Source organism: Triturus cristatus, chromosome 8 (genome assembly GCF_964204655.1).
Source record: "Triturus cristatus chromosome 8, aTriCri1.1, whole genome shotgun sequence".
NCBI lineage: Eukaryota > Metazoa > Chordata > Amphibia > Caudata > Salamandridae > Triturus > Triturus cristatus.
The window spans coordinates 1,619,314,876-1,619,335,275 of record NC_140591.1 but is presented as its reverse complement, the minus strand read 5'-3'; the positions used below and the strand labels follow the sequence as shown (position 1 = coordinate 1,619,335,275).

At 45.4% G+C, this 20,400-nt stretch overlaps 6 non-coding genes across 6 annotated transcripts; all 6 read left to right on the top strand.

Annotated features, from left to right (window-relative positions):
* The first annotated feature begins 640 nt into the window (after positions 1–640).
* On the top strand, positions 641–713 carry TRNAT-CGU (transfer RNA threonine (anticodon CGU)). The gene has a single exon. It is a non-coding gene; the product is annotated as a tRNA-Thr (tRNA).
* Positions 714–1,659: 946 nt separating this feature from the next.
* On the top strand, positions 1,660–1,732 carry TRNAT-CGU (transfer RNA threonine (anticodon CGU)). Its single transcript has one exon. It is a non-coding gene; the product is annotated as a tRNA-Thr (tRNA).
* A 434-nt stretch (positions 1,733–2,166) lies between these two features.
* Positions 2,167–2,240, top strand: TRNAT-AGU (transfer RNA threonine (anticodon AGU)). Its single transcript has one exon. It is a non-coding gene; the product is annotated as a tRNA-Thr (tRNA).
* Positions 2,241–4,203: 1,963 nt separating this feature from the next.
* On the top strand, positions 4,204–4,277 carry TRNAT-AGU (transfer RNA threonine (anticodon AGU)). Its single transcript has one exon. It is a non-coding gene; the product is annotated as a tRNA-Thr (tRNA).
* A 4,005-nt stretch (positions 4,278–8,282) lies between these two features.
* Positions 8,283–8,355, top strand: TRNAT-CGU (transfer RNA threonine (anticodon CGU)). The gene has a single exon. It is a non-coding gene; the product is annotated as a tRNA-Thr (tRNA).
* Positions 8,356–8,789: 434 nt separating this feature from the next.
* On the top strand, positions 8,790–8,863 carry TRNAT-AGU (transfer RNA threonine (anticodon AGU)). Its single transcript has one exon. It is a non-coding gene; the product is annotated as a tRNA-Thr (tRNA).
* The last annotated feature ends 11,537 nt before the right edge of the window (positions 8,864–20,400 follow it).

The following is a 20,400-nucleotide window of genomic DNA, read 5'->3' as shown; positions in this document are numbered from 1 at the left end:
GATCAGTATCCTCGTCTAAAGTAGTTGAGTAGAGCGTTTTCTGAACTTAGAAATGATTATGAAAGTGAAAAACTCAGGATTCTCTTGAACACCATACGGCAAACTGTTCCTTAAAGCATTTTCAAGAGGGTGCTGTGGCTTAGCTGTTTAAAGCGCCTGTCTAGTAAACAGGAGATCCTGAGCTCAAATCTCTGCAGTGCCTTGCTTTCCTCATTCTTAAATAAAAAATTATTTTCATTAAGTCGTACAGCGATTCAATTAAATTAGAAAAGTCTGATTTATCTTTCGGTTGAACGGATCATCTTAAACCTAATAAAAACTGAAAGTGTTTTCAATATTATAGTAACGATACTGTGATTGCAAAATCAAAAAGGTATTTCAATGAGCAAGAGGCAGATGAAATATGACCCTAGATTTGAGCAATATTGATGAATATATGTAAAACACTTATTTATAAACTATTCAAAATATGGGATTGAGTTTAAAATGTGTTCTTTTTTAATACAACATAGCTATTCTTGTTTACAGATTAGGAATCCTTGCTTGTTTAACATTAGAATACATATTAAGACACTTTAACACAGGCACAGAAGTTGATCACCAATACTAAATTAATGATCCCTTCTGTATCACTAAAGTAGGTGCTGTGGCTAAGTGGTTAAAGCGCCTCTCTCGTAAACAGGAAATCCTGAGTTCAAATCTCAGCAGCACCTTATTATTGGTCCTTACATGTAAAAATAATTTTCATCACGCAAATGTTTAATACATTTTAAAAAGAAAAGTGTTGTTCTGTGAACATTAGAATGGGTCATCTTAAATTGAAAAACTAAAAAACGTGGTATTGTGAAGATTTTCAAAGTAATGCTTTGAATGAAAAAGGGAAAAAAGAGTGACAAAGAGCAAAATAGAGATAAAAAATCATTCTAGAGTTGAATTCAAGTAATGCATTCTTAAAGAAGGCATAATTAAAACATTTATGAACAGGATAAGCAATATATCAATGAGGTGTTTATCAATAGGATCAGTATCCTCGTCTAAACTATTTGAGTAGTGCGTTTTCTGAACTGAGAAATGATTATGAAAGTGAAAAACTCAGGTTTCTCTTGAACACCATATGGCAAACTGTTCGTTAAAGCATGTTCAAGAGGGTGCTGTGGCTTAGCTGGTTAAAGCGCCTGTCCAGTAAACAGGAGATCCTGAGTTCAAATCTCAGCAGTGCCTTGCTTTCCTCATTCTTAAATAAAAAATTATTTTCATTAAGTCGTCCTGCGATTTAATTAAATTAGAAAAGTCTGATTTATCTTTCGATTGAACAGATCATCTTAAACCTAATAAAAACTGAAAGTGTTTTCAATATTATATTAACAATACTGTGATTGCAAAATCAAAAAGGTATTTCAATGAGCAAGAGGCAGATGAAATATAACCCTAGATTTGAGCAATATTGATGAATATATGTAAAACCCTTATTTATAAACTATTCAAAATATGGGATTGAGTTTAAAATGTGTTCTTTTTTAATACAACATAGCTATTCTTGTTTACATATTAGGAATCCTTGCGTGTTTAACATTAGAATACATATTAAGACACGTTAACACAGGCACAGAATTTGATCACCAATACTAAATTAATGATCCCTTCGGTAACACTAAAGTAGGTGCTGTGGCTAAGTGGTTAAAGCGCCTGTCTCGTAAACAGGAAATCCTGAGTTCAAATCTCAACAGCACCTTATTATTGGTCCTTACATGTAAAAATATTTTTCATCACGCAAATGTTTAATACATTTTAAAAAGAAAAGTGTTGTTCTGTGAACATTAGAATGGGTCATCTTAAATTGAAAAACAAAAAAACGTGGTATTGTGAAGATTTTCAAAGCAATGCTTTGAATGAAAAAGGGAAAAAAGAGTGACAAAGAGCAAAATAGAGATAAAAAATCATTCTAGAGTTGAATTCAAGTAATGCATTCTTAAAGAAGGCATGATTAAAACATTTATGAACAGGATAAGCAATATATCAATGAGTTGTTTATGAATAGGATCAGTATCCTCGTCTAAAGTAGTTGAGTAGAGCGTTTTCTGAACTGAGAAATGATTATGAAAGTGAAAAACTCAGGATTCTCTTGAACACCATATGGCAAACTGTTCCTTAAAGCATCTTCAAGAGGGTGCTGTGGCTTAGCTGGTTAAAGCGCCTGTCTAGTAAACAGGAGATCCTGAGTTCAAATCTCAGCAGTGCCTTGCTTTCCTCATTCTTAAATAAAAAATTATTTTCATTAAGTCGTCCTGCGATTCAATTAAATTAGAAAAGTCTGATTTATCTTTCTGATGAACAGATCATCTTAAACCTAATAAAAACTGAAAGTGTTTTCAATATTATAGTAACGATACTGTGATTGCAAAATCAAAAAGGTATTTCAATGAGCCAGAGGCAGATGAAATATGACCCTAGATTTCAGCAATATTGATGAATATATGTAAAACACTTATTTGTAAACTATTCAAAATATGGGATTGAGTTTAAAATGTGTTCTTTTTTAATACAACATAGCTATTCTTGTTTACAGATTAGGAATCCTTGCTTGTTTAACATTAGAATACATATTAAGACACTTTAACATAGGCACAGAATTTGATCACCAATACTAAATTAATGATCCCTTCTGTATCACTAAAGTAGGTGCTGTGGCTAAGTGGTTAAAGCGCCTGTCTCGTAAACAGGAAATCCTGAGTTCAAATCTCAACAGCACTTTAATATTGGTCCTTACATGTAAAAATAATTTTCATCACGCAAATGTTTAATACATTTTAAAAAGAAAAGTGTTGTTCTGTGAACATTAGAATGGGTCATCTTAAATTGAAAAACAAAAAAACGTGGTATTGTGAAGATTTTCAAAGTAATGCTTTGAATGAAAAAGGGAAAAAAGAGTGACAAAGAGCAAAATAGAGATAAAAAATCATTCTAGAGTTGAATTCAAGTAATGCATTCTTAAAGAAGGCATAATTAAAACATTTATGAACAGGATAAGCAATATATCAAAGAGGTGTTTATGAATAGGATCAGTATCCTCGTCTAAAGTAGTTGAGTAGAGCGTTTTCTGAACTTAGAAATGATTATGAAAGTGAAAAACTCAGGGTTCTCTTGAACACCATATGGCAAACTGTTCCTTAAAGTATTTTCAAGAGGGTGCTGTGGCTTAGCTGGTTAAAGCACCTGTCTAGTAAACAAGAGATACTGAGTTCAAATTTCAGCAGTGCCTTGCTTTCCTCATTCTTCAATAAAAAATTATTTTCATTAAGTCGTCCTTTGATTCAATTAAATTAGAAAAGTCTGATTTATCTTTCGGTTGAACAGATCATCTTAAACCAAATAAAAACTCAAAGTGTTTTCAATATTATAGTAACAATACTGTGATTGCAAAATCAAAAAGGTATTTCAATGAGCAAGAGGCAGATGAAATATAACCCTAGATTTGAGCAATATTGATGAATATATGTAAAACAATTATTTATAAACTATTCAAAATATGGGATTGAGTTTAAAATGTGTTCTTTTTTAATGCAACATAGCGCTTCTTGTTTACAGATTAGGAATCCTTGCTTGTTTAACATTGGAATACATATTAAGACACTTTAACGCAGGCATAGAATTTGATCACCAATACTAAATTAATGATCCCTTCTGTATCACTAAAGTAGGTGCTGGGGCTAAGAGGTTAAAGCACCTGTCTCGTAAACAGGAAATCCTGAGTTCAAATGTCAGCAGCACCTTATTATTGGTCCTCACATGTAAAAATAATTTTTATCACGCAAATGTTTAATACATTTTAAAAAGAAAAGTGTTGTTCTGTGAACATTAGAATGGGTCATCTTAAATTGAAAAACAAAAAAAGTGGTATTGTGAAGATTTTCAAAGTAATGCTTTGAATGAAAAAGGGAAAAAAGAGTGACAAAGAGCAAAATAGAGATAAAAAATCATTCTAGAGTTGAATTCAAGTAATTCATTCTTAAAGAAGGCATGATTAAAACATTTATGAACAAGATAAGCAATATATCAATGAGGTGTTTATGAATAGGATCAGTATCCTCATCTAAAGTAGTTGAGTAGAGCGTTTTCTGAACTGAGAAATGATTATGAAAGTGAAAAACTCAGGATTCTCTTGAACACCATATGGCAAACTGTTCCTTAAAGCATTTTCAAGAGGGTGCTGTGGCTCAGCTGGTTAAAGCGCCTGTCTAGTAAACAGGAGATCCTGAGTTCAAATCTCAGCAGCACTTTATTATTGGTCCTTACATGTAAAAATAATTTTCATCACGCAAATGTTTAATACATTTTAAAAAGAAAAGTGTTGTTCTGTGAACATTAGAATGGGTCATCTTAAATTGAAAAACTAACAAACGTGGTATTGTGAAGATTTTCAAAGTAATGCTTTGAATGAAAAAGGGAAAAAAGAGTGACAAAGAGCAAAATAGAGATGAAAGATCATTCTAGAGTTGAACTCAAGTAATGCATTCTTAAAGAAGGCATAATTAAAACATTTATGAACAGGATAAGCAATATATCAATGAGGTGTTTATGAATTGGATCAGAATCCTCGTCTAAACTATTTGAGTAGTGCATTTTCTGAACTGAGAAATGATTATGAAAGTGAAAAACTCAGGATTCTCTTGAACACCATATGGCAAACTGTTCCTTAAAGCATTTTCAAGAGGGTGATGTGGCTTAGCTGGTTAAAGCGCCTGTCTAGTAAACAGGAGATCCTGAGTTCAAATCTCAGCAGTGCCTTGCTTTCTTTATTCTTAAATAAAAAACTATTTTCATTAAGTTGTCCTGCGATTCATTTCAATTAGAAAAGTCTGATTTATCTTTCGGTTGAACAGATCATCTTAAACCTAATAAAAACTGAAAGTGTTTTCATTATTATAGTAACAATACTGTGATTGCAAAAATCAGAAAGGTATTTCAATGAGCAAGATGCAGATGAAATATAACCCTAGATTTGAGCAATATTGATGAATATATGTAAAACACTTATTTATGAACTATTCAAAATATGGGATTGAGTTTAAAATGTGTTCTTTTGTAATACAACATAGCTATTCTTGTTTACAGATTAGGAATCCTTGCTTGTTTAACATTAGAATACATATTAAGACACTTTAACACAGGCACAGAATTTGATCACCAATACTAAATTAATGATCCCTTCTGTATCACTAAAATAGCTGCTGTGGCTAAGTGGTTAAAGCGCCTGTCTCATAAACAGGAAATCCTGAGTTCAAATCTCAGCAGCACCTTATTATTGGTCCTTACATGTAAAAATAATTTTCAGCACACAAATGTTTAATACATTTTAAAAAGAAAAGTGTTGTTCTGTGAACATTAGAATGGGTCATCTTAAATTGAAAAACAAAAAAACGTGGTATTGTGAAGATTTTCAAAGTAATGCTTTGAATGAAAAAGGGAAAAAAGAGTGACAAAGAGCAAAATAGAGATAAAAAATCATTCTAGAGTTGAATTCAAGTAATGCATTCTTAAAGAAGGCATAATTAAAACATTTATGAACAGGATAAGCAATATATCAATGAGGTGTTTATGAATAGGATCAGTATCTTCGTCTAAACTATTTGCGTAGTGCGTTTTCTGAACTGAGAAATGATTATGAAAGTGAAAAACTCAGGATTCTCTTGAACACCATATGGCAAACTGTTCCTTAAAGCATATTCAAGAGGGTGCTGTGGCTTAGCTGGTTAAAGCGCCTGTCTAGTAAACAGGAGATCCCTAGTTCAAATCTCAGCAGTGCCTTGCTTTCCTTATTCTTAAATAAAAAACTATTTTCATTAAGTCGTCCTGCGATTCAATTAAATTAGAAAAGTCTGATTTATCTTTCGGTTGAACAGATCATCTTAAACCTAATAAAAACTGAAAGTGTTTTCAATATTATGGTAACGATACTGTGATTGCAAAATCAAAAAGGTATTTCAATGAGCAAGAGGCAGATGAAAAATGACCCTAGATTTCAGCAATATTGATGAATATATGTAAAACACTTATTTGTAAACTATTCAAAATATGGGATTGAGTTTAAAATGTGTTCTTTTTTAAAACAACATAGCTATTCTTGTTTACAGATTAGGAATCCTTGCTTGTTTAACATTAGAATGCATATTAAGACACTTTAACACAGGCACAGAATTTGATCACCAATACTAAATTAATGATCCCTTCTGTATCACTAAAGTAGGTGCTGTGGCTAAGTCGTTAAAGCGCCTCTCTCGTAAACAGGAAATCCTGAGTTCAAATCTCAGCAGCACCTTATTATTGGTCCTTACATGTAAAAATAATTTTCATCACGCAAATGTTTAATACATTTTAAAAAGAAAAGTGTTGTTCTGTGAACATTAGAATGGGTCATCTTAAATTGAAAAACTAAAAAACGTGGTATTGTGAAGATTTTCAAAGTAATGCTTTGAATGAAAAAGGGAAAAAAGAGTGACAAAGAGCAAAATAGAGATAAAAAATCATTCTAGAGTTAAATTCAAGTAATGCATTCTTAAAGAAGGCATAATTAAAACATTTATGAACAGGATAAGCAATATATCAATGAGGTGTTTATCAATAGGATCAGTATCCTCGTCTAAACTATTTGAGTAGTGCGTTTTCGGAACTGAGAAATGATTATGAAAGTGAAAAACTCAGGTTTCTCTCGAACAGCATATGGCAAACTGTTCGTTAAAGCATGTTCAAGAGGGTGCTGTGGCTTAACTGGTTAAAGCACCTGTCCAGTAAACAGGAGATCCTGAGTTCAAATCTCAGCAGTGCCTTGCTTTCCTCATTCTTAAATAAAAAATTATTTTCATTAAGTCGTCCTGCGATTCAATTAAATTAGAAAAGTCTGATTTATCTTTCGGTTGAACAGATCATCTTAAACCTAATAAAAACTGAAAGTGTTTTCAATATTATATTAACAATACTGTGATTGCAAAATCAAAAAGGTATTTCAATGAGCAAGAGGCAGATGAAATATAACCCTAGATTTGAGCAATATTGATGAATATATGTAAAACACTTATTTATAAACTATTCAAAATATGGGATTGAGTTTAAAATGTGTTCTTTTTTAATACAACATAGCTATTCTTGTTTACAGATTAGGAATCCTTGCTTGTTTAACATTAGAATACATATTAAGACACTTTAACACAGGCACAGAATTTGATCACCAATACTAAATTAATGATCCCTTCTGTATCACTAAAGTAGGTGCTGTGGCGAAGTGGTTAAAGCGCCTGTCTCGTAAACAGGAAATCCTGAGTACAAATCTCAACAGCACTTTAATATTGGTCCTTACATGTAAAAATAATTTTCATCACGCAAATGTTTAATACATTTTAAAAAGAAAAGTGTTGTTCTGTGAACATTAGAATGGGTCATCTTAAATTGAAAAACAAAAAAACGTGGTATTGTGAAGATTTTCAAAGTAATGCTTCGAATGAAAAAGGGAAAAAAGAGTGACAAAGAGCAAAATAGAGATAAAAAATCATTCTAGAGTTGAATTCAAGTAATGCATTCTTAAAGAAGGCATAATTAAAACATTTATGAACAGGATAAGCAATATATCAATGAGGTGTTTATGAATAGGATCAGTATCCTCGTCTAAAGTAGTTGAGTAGAGCGTTTTCTGAACTTAGAAATGATTATGAAAGTGAAGAACTCAGGATTCTCTTGAACACCATATGGCAAACTGTTCCTTAAAGCATTTTCAAGAGGGTGCTGTGGCTTAGCTGTTTAAAGCGCCTGTCTAGTAAACAGGAGATCCTGAGCTCACATCTCTGCAGTGCCTTGCTTTCCTTATTCTTAAATAAAAAACTATTTTCATTAAGTCGTCCTGCGATTCAATTCAATTAGAAAAGTCTGATTTATCTTTCGGTTGAACAGATCATCTTAAACCTAATAAAAACTGAAAGTGTTTTCAATATTATAGTAACAATACTGTGATTGCAAAAATCAGAAAGGTATTTCAATGAGCAAGAGGCAGATGAAATATAACCCTAGATTTGAGCAATATTGATGAATATATGTAAAACACTTATTTATGAACTATTCAAAATATGGGATTGAGTTTAAAATGTGTTCTTTTGTAATACAACATAGCTATTCTTGTTTACAGATTAGGAATCCTTGCTTGTTTAACATTAGAATACATATTAAGACACTTTAACACAGGCACAGAAGTTGATCACCAATACTAAATTCATGATCCCTTCTGTATCACTAAAGTAGGTGCTGTGGCTAAGTGGTTAAAGCGCCTCTCTCGTAAACAGGAAATCCTGAGTTCAAATCTCAGCAGCACCTTGTTATTGGTCCTTACATGTAAAAATAATTTTCATCACGCAAATGTTTAATACATTTTAAAAAGAAAAGTGTTGTTCTGTGAACATTAGAATGGGTCATCTTAAATTGAAAAACTAAAAAACGTGGTATTGTGAAGATTTTCAAAGTAATGCTTTGAATGAAAAAGGGAAAAAAGAGTGACAAAGAGCAAAATAGAGATAAAAAATCATTCTAGAGTTGAATTCAAGTAATGCATTCTTAAAGAAGGCATAATTAAAACATTTATGAACAGGATAAGCAATATATCAATGAGGTGTTAATCAGTAGGATCAGTATCTTCGTCTAAACTATTTGAGTAGTGCATTTTCTGAACTGAGAAATGATTATGAAAGTGAAAAACTCAGGATTCTCTTGAACACCATATGGCAAACTGTTCCTTAAAGCATTTTCAAGAGGGTGCTGTGGCTTAGCTGGTTAAAGCACCTGTCTAGTAAACAGGAGATCCTGAGTTCAAATCTCAGCAGTGCCTTGCTTTCCTTATTCTTAAATAAAAAACTATTTTCATTAAGTCGTCCTGCGATTCAATTCAATTAGAAAAGTCTGATTTATCTTTCGGTTGAACAGATCATCTTTTTTTTTTTTTTTTTTTTTTTTGAAACCGTTTATTGCAGTTCGTAAAAGTTACAGGTATGGGCCTACAACCATCCGGCCGGCCGCTAGAATGACAAAAACATATTGCACACATACAGTAAAAGTCTCTAGGCAGTGCAGAGCAGTGAAACAGGAGTAATCAATGGTGCAGGCCACACAGCTCCAAGCCCACAGTACGGTTCCCTTTTCTTGAAACAAAACAACACCAAAAAACCACACCCGCAAGGCAACCCACGATCCAAAATAACAGCACGTGCTCCATAAGTGGGGGATCCAAACCAGCAGCAGAACTCTGGAGAGGGGAATGGGAATAGATCAGGGACTGGGGGACCGCGCGCCCGCGGCTGAGGGAGGGGGGCCGTCTAGGGAGACGGAGCAGGCGAGGCAGCCGGTAGCAGTGGTGGCTCACAAATACCCCCGCGGTAGGCGTTCCAGGGGCCCCAGAGTTTCACCCACGCCCCAGGCTTACCTCTCGCCACATACACCACCTTTTCACGAAACATACACCAATCCATATGCTCTTTCCAGGCCGACACCGCAGGGGGCCTCTGGGATCCCCACAATTGAGCAATGTCGCGCTTGGCTATCATGTATCCCAGAGTCACCCACCGCGTCTGCGGGACCGAATAGTCATTCGGTTCCCATACATTCAGCAAGCATCTCCTCGCTTCAGGCAGCAGCGCAACACGCGTCACCACACGCAGGACCTCATGCACACCACGCCAGAATCGCTCCACCTTCGGGCACTCCCACAGTATATGCATGAAAGTCGCCAACGCACCACAGCCACGCTTACACATTCCGTCACCAGCAAAACCCATACGCAGAAGCCTTGGCCCCGTCACGTAAACCCGGTGAAGGATCTTGAGCTGGACGAAACGAAGGCGAGCCGGGATGGCCACCTCTTTCGGAGAGGCCACCGCGGAAATCCAATCCTCATCGTCCAGCTCCAGCCCGTCGGCAACCCAGGCCTCGCGGAGATTAGTCAGCAGGCACGATCTATCGTTGATCAGTTTTTTGTATATGAGGGAGATCGTGCTGTCCGGGACATGGCCATCTAGGACTCTGTCCTCCAGGGGGGAAGACTCCGGAATGGATGCGACATCCGGGAAGACGGAGCCCAGCGCATGGCGGACCTGTAGGTACCGAAAGTACTCACTGCCCTGCAGCTGGAACTCCGCCTGCAGCGTCTCAAAAGTTTTGAATCCCCCCCTCGTCCAGAGATCTCCCACCGTGCTGATTCCGATCGTGTCCCACTTCTCGAAGCCCTTCGACGTCCACAGGGAGCCCAACCTCTCAGACGCATACAGCGGTGACGCCCGGGTCAAATGGTCCTTCCACCCCATAGCTGCATTAGCCGCGTGCCAGACACGCACCATGACACGCGTCGGTCCCGTCAAACGGGAGTCGGGCGCGCCCGCGTAGAGCGCTCGATTGTAATCACCACCGGGCAGGAGCATCTTATCCATCTCAAATGCCGGGTTCAAGGCGGGCCCGTAAAGGCCATGATTAATTGCAGCTAGTTGGGAGGCCCAGTAATACCGTTTAATGTCAGGGAGGGCGACCCCCCCATCGTACCACGGGAGCGTCAATTTAGCCAGAGCAATGCGCGGCCTCCCGTCCCAGAACAGGCGCCGCTGGAGGCCCTCCACCTCACGGAAATAGCGTGCCGGGACCAAGTCCATAGTATTCTGGAGGGCGTAGAGGAAGCGTGGCAGGGACATCATTTTAAACAAGGCCGCTCGGCCGAGCGGCGAGAGCGGCAGACGCCGCCAGCGCACCACGTCCTCCCTCAAACGCCGGAGGGGGGGTAACAAATTCCGCTCATAGCGGGCCTCCGGGTCAAGAGTGATATAGATACCCAAGTACCGAAAACCTTGGGAGGCAATCTGGATCGGACAGTCCCGTGGTAAGGCCGGAGCCTCCCCGGAAAGCACATATACACAGGATTTCGCCCAGTTGATGACCAGGCCTGAGTTGCGACCGAATGAACGCAAAACATCAACCAGGACGATCAGTGATTTACGCGGGGAGGCGAGATACAGAAGGATATCGTCAGCATAGAGGGACACACGGTCCTCATGCTCGGGGGTCCAGCGGAGACCACGGATAGAAGGGTGCCACCGCAGCCACTCCGCCAGGGGCTCCAGGGCCAGAGCAAACAGGAGAGGCGACAGGGGGCAGCCCTGTCGCGTACCCCTCCCCAGCGCGAATGGGGCCGAGACTCGCCCATTCACTACCACCTGCGCCAATGGGCCCGAATATAACAATTTGACCCAGCTAATGAAACCCGGGCCAAACCCGAATTTTGCCAGCATCGCCCAGATGTATGGCCATTCAAGCGTATCAAACGCCATGGTGGCGTCCAAGGACGCCAAGATGGCCGGCTCCCGCACAAATGGGACACGCGCGAGCACCCCGTGCAAGCGCCGCAGATTGAGCGCCGTGTTGCGGTGCGGTATAAAGCCAGATTGGTCTTGGTGGACCAAATCGCCCACCACGCCAACCAACCTGTTGGCCAACACCTTGGCGAGGATTTTGGGCTCCGCGTTCAAAAGCGAAATCGGCCTATAGGATGTGACCCGTTCACGGGGCCTCCCCTCCTTGTGGATCACCACAATTGTGGCTAGACGCTGGTCCGGCGGGAGGGAACCCCGCGAGTGGGCCGCCAGGAACATCGCGCGCAGGTGGGGCGCCAACACATCCGGGCGTAGCTTGTAGAGCTCGATGGGAATACCATTGGGGCCCATGGCCTTGCCGGATGCAACCGAGCGAATAGCCAAGGCAATTTCGTCCGAGGTGGGAGGGGCGTCCAGCGAATCCCTGTCCTCCACCGTTAGGGAGGGCAGTGCGATGTCCCGAAGCAGGGCATGGGAGTCTGCCTCCGAGCAGGGGGAAACCGGGGAGTAGACTTCGCGGAAATAATCCGCGAAGCAGGAGACAATGGCTTCCGGCTCAGTGACACACGCACCATCAACACTCTCAATCAAAGGCACCACACGGCTCGCTCTCTCCCTCTTATCCAACCACGCAATCAATTTGCCAGCCTTATCACCCACATCATACAATCGCCCCTGCTGCTCTCTACTGAGGCCCCTGGCCGCCTCCGTGACGAGGGCCCGATAGGCCGCCTGCTTTAGGTGTAGAACATGCAACTTGTCGTCTGTTACCCCGCTTCCCAGGGCACCCTCCAGTTCTGCAATCTCGGCCTCTACCCGGGTCACCTCCTCCCGCTCGCGCCGCCGGGCATGGGAGATAAAGGAGAGGGCCTCCCCCCTAAGGACTACCTTGAAAGCCTCCCACAGGGAGATGGCCGAAGAGACCGACCCCACATTCTCATCGAAATATCGCTGTAGGGATTTGATCAAATCGGCACGAATGGTGGGGTCGCGCAAATACCATGCATTGATTGGGGCCACCCTGCCATCCCCCCTCGGGAAGACATCGAGATGCAACAACAATGGGGAGTGGTCTGAGATACCCCGCGCCAGATGGCGCACCTCCCCCACCCTCCCTGCGTGGGCCGCCGGGACAAGGATGTAATCAAGCCGCGAGAGGCTACCATGGGCACCCGAGTGGAAGGTGTACTGTCGCAATGCAGGATGCTTTAATCGCCAGCAATCCACCAGGCCCAGCGTGTCTAGAAGGCCGGGCAGCCACGCCTGTGCCCGGGGGAGGTCCCTAGGGGGATGGCGATTGTTAGAGTCGGGGATCTCTGGTTGGCGCAAGGTTGCCCTTGTGTCAAGCAGGAACCCTCTCCTCCACGTCAGGGCGCAGGATAACCCCTCGCGAATGACCCTTGCTCACCCTCTAGGTGCGTGGCGTGAGCAGCCAAGGCGATTCCTCAGGCGTTGTTGGTTAAGCACTTACAATCGTACACACAGTAAATACATCAATCCCCCCAGAAACGGACACCAGACTTGGATATATATAAAAATACGATTCTTTATGTAAAAATAAGGTATATATATCTCAACAGACTTATCACAAGACCAATAACATTTTCGCTAGGCCACCAGGTTATACAGCAGGCAAATGTTCTTGGTTCGCAGTTTCAAATGGATAGTTTGTAGTCTCTTTCAAATGTTACTTGTGGTTCCAGTACTCACAGAGTTCGTCTCCTGCGAACGGGGAAATAAGGCGTTGCGGGCCCCGAGCCCGATACTGGAACTTCTTTCTTGATGTGGAGAGTCGGCACAGGTCGGTGCGACTCTCAGCTTGGGAAGTGTTCTTGGGTCCTCAATCAGCAGGTGTGGGCACGTAGGCAGGCGCGGCCAGCGACCCTTTAGCACGGCGGTGCAGGAGGGTCTCCACAGCGGGGGCGGCGCGGCCTGAGATGTCCGGGGATAGTGAAGCGGGGTCGCAGGGCACGGTCAGTGCAGCTGGATGACCCGGCGTAGATCACAGTCGTCGGACGGCTTCCGGTGGGAGGGGTGATAGCGCGGTCAGCGCGCTCCAGTAGCAGGCGGTGACAGGGATGCCGGCGGCCTGGCCCGGGGACAGAGAGCGGCTCTGGACGGAGCGGGGCTCTCACGGGTTTGAGGCAGGCGAGCTTCTGAGTGTCACGGCCCTAGGAGGGGCGATGAGGGGCGCAGTCCCTTTCCAGCGGGATGCACACACGGCTCGAATTGGAGGACGAGCAAAAGCACAGAGAACCCACTGGTCCTGGGGTTCAGGTCAGGGGGCAAGCTCAGATCAAGCCCTTGGAGAATGTTCAAGCACAAAGTAGCAAAGTCTTTTCAGTAAGTCTCTTCCTCTCCTTTCTCAGCAAGGCAAGCAGCAGGCCAGCTCCTCCAGCGTCTTCTTCTCCTTCTAGTCGGGCAGAGGTTCTTTGTGGTAAAACAGGATTCTGATTTCTTAGGAGCCAGGCTCCTACTTTTATACCATGATTCTTTTGTTCTTTAGCGCCAGGGGGCCTAGGCCTGGCTCAGTCCAGTTCTGGAGCACTTTGTTATGGTGACTCTGCTCTTTCCTTTCAGCAGCAGGGCAGAGACATCAGCCGCCCCACAGGGGGTGGCGCCGGCTTTGTGGTGGCAGAGCACAGGTCTATTCAAGAGTCAAGGTGTACTCCTCCCACCCATCCAGGTGTAATCTCTCTACCCACCACCTGGCAGCCAACCTGTCTCTGGGGATTCCTCAACCCTGCTCCTTACTGTTGCCAGGCAGAACACATACACACAGCAGAGGCGGACTGAGATGGTCAGGTCAGTAAACACTAACTTTCTAAAAGTAGTATTTACAAACCCAGGATATTAAAATAGACTTGACTACAAGACGTATTTTATCATCCTGAGTTCAGGCATACTAAACTTGACACTTCTACCATGCTCTCTGAGTCCACTGGGGTCACAGCGTTGGCGTGATCCCAGCAGCCCATTCTGGCCTATGGAGAGCAGGTAGCCTTCAATAGTGAAGAACGAAAATCGATGTAATTCACTACTAAGACATGCCACACACATCAGGGCCTGTCCTACCTTATGCCTACAATGCACCCTGCCCTTGGGCCTACCAGAGGGGTGGCTAATATGTAAGGAAGGGAAGGTTTAGGGACTGGCAAGTGGGGGCACTTGCGCAGTCAGCGCGACGGTCCCGGACCGCGCACAGGGTCTGCGGTGGCAGACCCTAGACACATTTTACAAGGCCGCTTCCGTGGGTGGCGCAACCAGCGCTGCAAGCCCACCAGCAGCATTGGCATTCACGAGCCCTGGCACCCCTGGTGCACTTTACTGGGGACTGACAGTGAATCCAATAAACCAATCGTGGACATCAATTACAGGTACACTTTACCTAGGGAGCACTTGCACTGCGGCACGGATTAGCCGTGGCGCAGTGCCCTGAGCGGACAACACCAGCAAAACAATCGAGGCACACCATCAAAAAGTGGAAGGGAAACTCACGCCAAGGTGCCAGGTCTAACACGTGTCCCCTCCAGCTGAAATGTGGGGAGAACTACCCTTGTCCAGGGGGTTCCTCGTCACTAAGGCGGAAATACCTGGACAGACCGTCAGCGTTGGCGTGATCTGTACCAGGACGGTGTTCCACCGTAAAGTCCATACCCTGTAGGGAGATGGACCACCTCAACAGCTTCGGGTCTTCACCCCTCATTTGCATCAACCATCTGAGGGGCCTGTGGTCCGTCTGAACCCGGAAGTGAGACCCAAACAAGTAGGGTCTTAGCTTCTTCAGCGCCCAGACCACAGCAAAGGCTTCTCGCTCAATTGCACTCCACCTACTTTCCCGTGGAAGTAACCTCCTACTGATGAAGGCTACGGGTTGGTCCCAGCCCTCCTCAGTCATCTGTGAGAGAACAGCCCCTACACCATGCTCTGAAGCGTCTGTCTGAACTAGGAATTCCTTGGAGAAGTCGGGGGCCAAGAGCACGGGCGCCGTGCACATGGCAGTCTTCAGGGTGTCGAAAGCTTTCTGACAGGTGTCAGTCCAAATCACGTTCCTGGGCTGCTTCTTAGAAGTCAGCTCTGTCAAGGGGGCAACGATCGTTCCATAGCCCTTGACAAACCTCCTGTAGTACCCAGTGAGCCCCAGGAAGGCCCTCACTGCGGTCTGCGTCTTGGGGGGTTCCCAAGCCAGGATGGTTTCAATTTTGGGTTGCAAGGGTGCCACCTTGCCACTCCCCACTTGGTGTCCCAAGTACACCACGGAACCCTGCCCGATCTGGCACTTGCTTGCCTTGATCGTGAGGCCTGCTCGGCGCAGCGCCATCAACACTTCCCAGAGGTGGCGCAGGTGTTCAGGCCAGGTGGCACTGAACACTGCGATGTCATCCAGGTAGGCGGCACTGAACGCATCCAGCCCAACCAGTACCTGGTTGACCAACCTCTGAAAGGTGGCAGGGGCATTCTTCATCCCAAATGGCATGACTCGGAACTGGAAGTGCCCATCTGGAGTAGAGAATGCTGACCTCTCTTTGGCCCCATCGGTCAAGGCGATCTGCCAGTACCCAGACGTTAAATCAAACGTACTGAGGAACCGGGCAGCCCCCAGCCGATCAATGAGCTCATCAGCTCTGGGGATGGGGTGCGCGTCAGTCTTCGTGACTGAATTGAGTCCTCTGTAGTCCACACAGAACCGGAGTTCAGGTGTGGCTCCCGGCGCAGCAGCCTTTGGGACCAAGACCACGGGGCTGGACCAAGGACTGCTGGAGGACTCAACCACCCCTAGCGCAAGCATTTTGGAGACCTCCTCCTTAATGCAGGCTCTGACCCTGTCAGTTACCCTGTAAGCCTTGTGCTTTACAGGTAGGCTGTCTCCTGTGTCCACATCATGGACGCACCAATCTGTGACACCAGGAACCAGGGAGAATCGGTCGGAAAACTGTCCCAGCAAGTGGCGGCAGTCTTCCTGTTGTTCGGGCGTCAGGGTGGGTGAGAGGTTAACTCCATCCACTGACCCATCTTTCTCAGAGGCCACTAAGAGGTCAGGAAGAGACTCGGTCTCCTCTTCCATTCCATCATCAGTGGCCAGCAGCATGCCCACTTCGGTCCTCTCTAAGTGGGGCTTAAGGCGGTTAACATGTAGGACCCTCAAAGGGTTCCTGGGAGTCTGCATGTCCACCAAGTAGGTGATAGGACTTTTGCGCTCCACAACCTCAAATGGACCTGTCCACTTATCCTGAAGTGCACAAGGCTCCACTGGGGCCAAGACCCATACCTTTTGTCCAGGTTGAAGCTCTACCAGAGTGGCATTCCGGTCGTACCACCGCTTCATCTCCTCCTGGCTGGCTTCCAGATTTGCCTCAGCAAGTTGCCTGAAACGCCGAGTCTGGTTTCGGAAGGCCAGCATGTAACTATATACATTCTGGGGAGGTTTCCTGGGAGATTGCTCCCAGCCTTCCTTTACCAAACTCAGAGGTCCTCTTACCGGGTGACCATACAGAAGCTCAAAGGGGCTGAACCCTAGAGACTTCTGCGGCACCTCTCGGTAAGCGAAGAGCAGGCATGGCAAGAGGACGTCCCACTTACGCCTCATTGGACCGTCCAGGCCCATGATCATGCCTTTGAGGGTTCGGTTGAATCTCTCAACCAACCCATTTCCTTGGGGGTGGTAAGGAGTGGTGAACTTGTAAGTTACCCCACACTCCTTCCACAGGGATTTCATATATGTGGATATGAAATTGGTCCCCCTGTCGCTCACCACCTCTAGAGGGAATCCCACTCGGGAGAAAATTCCCATCAGTGCCCGTCCCACCACGGGGGCCGTCACTGTCCTCAGAGGGATGGCTTCAGGGTACCGGGTGGCATGGTCCACCAAGACCAGGATGAACCTGTTGCCCAGGGCTGTCTTGGGGTCCAGAGGCCCCACAATATCAATACCCACTCGTTGGAATGGCGTACCGACCACAGGGAAAGGTTGCAGAGGAGCCTTATGCTTCCCTCCGCTCTTACCACTTGCCTGGCAAGTCTGACAGGTTCTGCAGTAGGAATCTGAATTCTTGTGCATTTGGGGCCAGTAAAAGTGGGTGACAAGCCTGTCATAGGTCTTGTCCATCCCCAAATGTCCTGCTAAGGGCACATCATGAGCCAGCCCCAGTAGGAAGGTTCTGAACTTCTGGGGTACCACCAGCACACGGGCTGACCCAGGTTCAGCAGCCTTAGGCTCGGAATACAGGAGGTCACTCTCCCAGTACACGTAGTGTGTTTTGGCCTGAACACCATTGGCCTGGTCTGCAGCCTGTTGCCGCATACCCACGAGAGAAGGGCATTCTTTCTGCTCCCTGCAGAATTCCTCCCTGGAGGGACCTCCTTCTTGCTGCCAATGGGTCAGCTCAGGCAAGTCTCCCAGTTCGGCGATCTGTTCCCCGGTAGGCTCCAGAGCATCCCCCTCCGGGTCTACTTCCTCCTGGGCCGTGGGAACTTTGGGGGCCGGTTTCCCGCGCCTCCTGCGCCTTCTCCCTAAGGCCGGTTCCTGGACCTCTCCCTCAGGCTCCAGGACCCTCTCAACACCCCTACTGGCTGCCATGGACCGGGTGGTCACGCACGCCCAGTCGGGTAGACCCACCATCCTCAGATGCGTGGTCTTCTCCACCTTTTCCCAAGGGGAACTCTCCAGGTCGTTCCCTAGCAGACAATCTACAGGCATGTCAGTTCTCACAGCGACTTGTAGAGTACCAGAGACCTCCCCCCACTCAAAGGGAACTTGAGCCATTGGACAACGACTCTCTACGTTGTCAGCATTGACAACCCTACAGTAGGCATTGGGTACAATCTGCTCTTGAGACACCAGGTGTTGCCTCACCGAGGTCACGCTGGCTCCTGTATCTCTAAGAGCCTCCACCTTCCTTCCATTGATGGTCACCACCTGCCCATATTTCTTAGTGTTAGAGGGCAGGTAGGTTACAGGGACCATCTCACTGTCTCCTAGCGAGACTAGGGTCATCTGCCCGGGACCCCCACCCTCCTGGACTGCTACTTCCTCCCCAAAGTTAACACTAGCTACTTGCCGGGGGGGGGCACCAGTGGGTGCGGTCTTACCAAACAGGCGACACTTAGGATCAGAGGCAATGTGACCCGGATCACCACACTTATAACAATTGAAGGGCCCCTTTGGAACAGGTCTACCTGTCGGGGCCCCGTTCTGCTGCGGGGGTGGGGGAGGCTGAGAACCCTTCTGCTGGTTCCCTTGGGAATTACTTTGGGGGCCTTTTTGGAACCCCTTCTGTTTACCCTTGTCCCCCCCACTCTTCTGCTGGGGACCCTGCCCACCTTTGGCGGAGTCTCCCACTTGACCCTTGTGGACCCTGGTGCTGAGCCAGCGGTCCGCCTCCTCAGCAAGCTTCCTCGGGTTGGACAGCTTGCTATCTATCAGGTGCTGGCGTAGCTCAGGAAAACATTGACTGGACAAGTGCTCCCATGCAATTAAATCAAGCAGCCCTTGATAATCATTCACTTTGCTACCCTTCACCCAACCATCCAGCGCTCTGCAGAAAAAGGTCACATATTCCACATACGTACTCTCAGGGATCTTCTTGGTCTCCCTGAACCTCTGTCTATATAGCTCAGGAGTTAACCCATACCTGGTCATTAAAGCTTCCTTCATATGGGGGTATGAGGTCTGGACTTCTAAGGGCAAATCTAACAGTGTGTCCCGCCCTTCCGCAAGGAACCTTCCCCACAACCCCGCTCCCCAGTCTTTCTCAGGGACCCGGTGTGAGGACATGGCCACCTCGTAGGCCCTAAACCACTGCCCTATGTCATCTTTTCTGAAATACTCCTTTACTACATCTTTGGGGATGTACACCTTGGACTCTACCTGCGCTGGTGGAGTGCTGCCACCAGAAGGAGCGGTGTCCAAACTTTTCGCCTTCAGCTCCAACTCCTTCAATCTTATGTCATGATCCATTTGGCGTTGTTGTGCCTCCAGGGCCAACTTCTGCTTTTCCATTTCCATTTGTCCGGCCAACTTTGCCATCTCCATTGCATGCGCCCTGTCGGCTGCCCTGTCTGCCAGCTCCTCTGGCGACCGGACTCTGCTGGGCTCCTCAAGGTTGTCGGGTGGAACGATGTCCCCCGCATTCCGTGGGTCTCGTGACTCCTTCCAGGCTCTCAGCGCCTTGGCGTACTGGGTTCTCCTCTTGAATCCAGCATGGGGGACTCGGAATTTTACACTGTAGCCTTTCAATTGCTCCATCGAGTAGCCTTCCAGTCTCTCCCAATCCACCTCATCTATTCCAGAAATCACAGAGAGTGCTCTTCCAGCGGAGTGCGAGCCAGGCATGGTTGCAGTAATGGCAGATGTCTCAACAAAGTTCAACAATTACAAACCTGTGGCTGCGTTATTTGGTCTGCTCTCACTATCTGGTGATTAATAATTCACTGTGTGCAAATTACAAGTGCAAATCCGAAATCCCAACCGCTGCCAACAATGTTAGAGTCGGGGATCTCTGGTTGGCGCAAGGTTGCCCTTGTGTCAAGCAGGAACCCTCTCCTCCACGTCAGGGCGCAGGATAACCCCTCGCGAATGACCCTTGCTCACCCTCTAGGTGCGTGGCGTGAGCAGCCAAGGCGATTCCTCAGGCGTTGTTGGTTAAGCACTTACAATCGTACACACAGTAAATACATCAATCCCCCCAGAAACGGACACCAGACTTGGATATATATAAAAATACGATTCTTTATGTAAAAATAAGGTATATATATCTCAACAGACTTATCACAAGACCAATAACGTTTTCGCTAGGCCACCAGGTTATACAGCAGGCAAATGTTCTTGGTTCGCAGTTTCAAATGGATAGTTTGTAGTCTCTTTCAAATGTTACTTGTGGTTCCAGTACTCACAGAGTTCGTCTCCTGCGAACGGGGAAATAAGGCGTTGCGGGCCCCGAGCCCGATACTGGAACTTCTTTCTTGATGTGGAGAGTCGGCACAGGTCGGTGCGACTCTCAGCTTGGGAAGTGTTCTT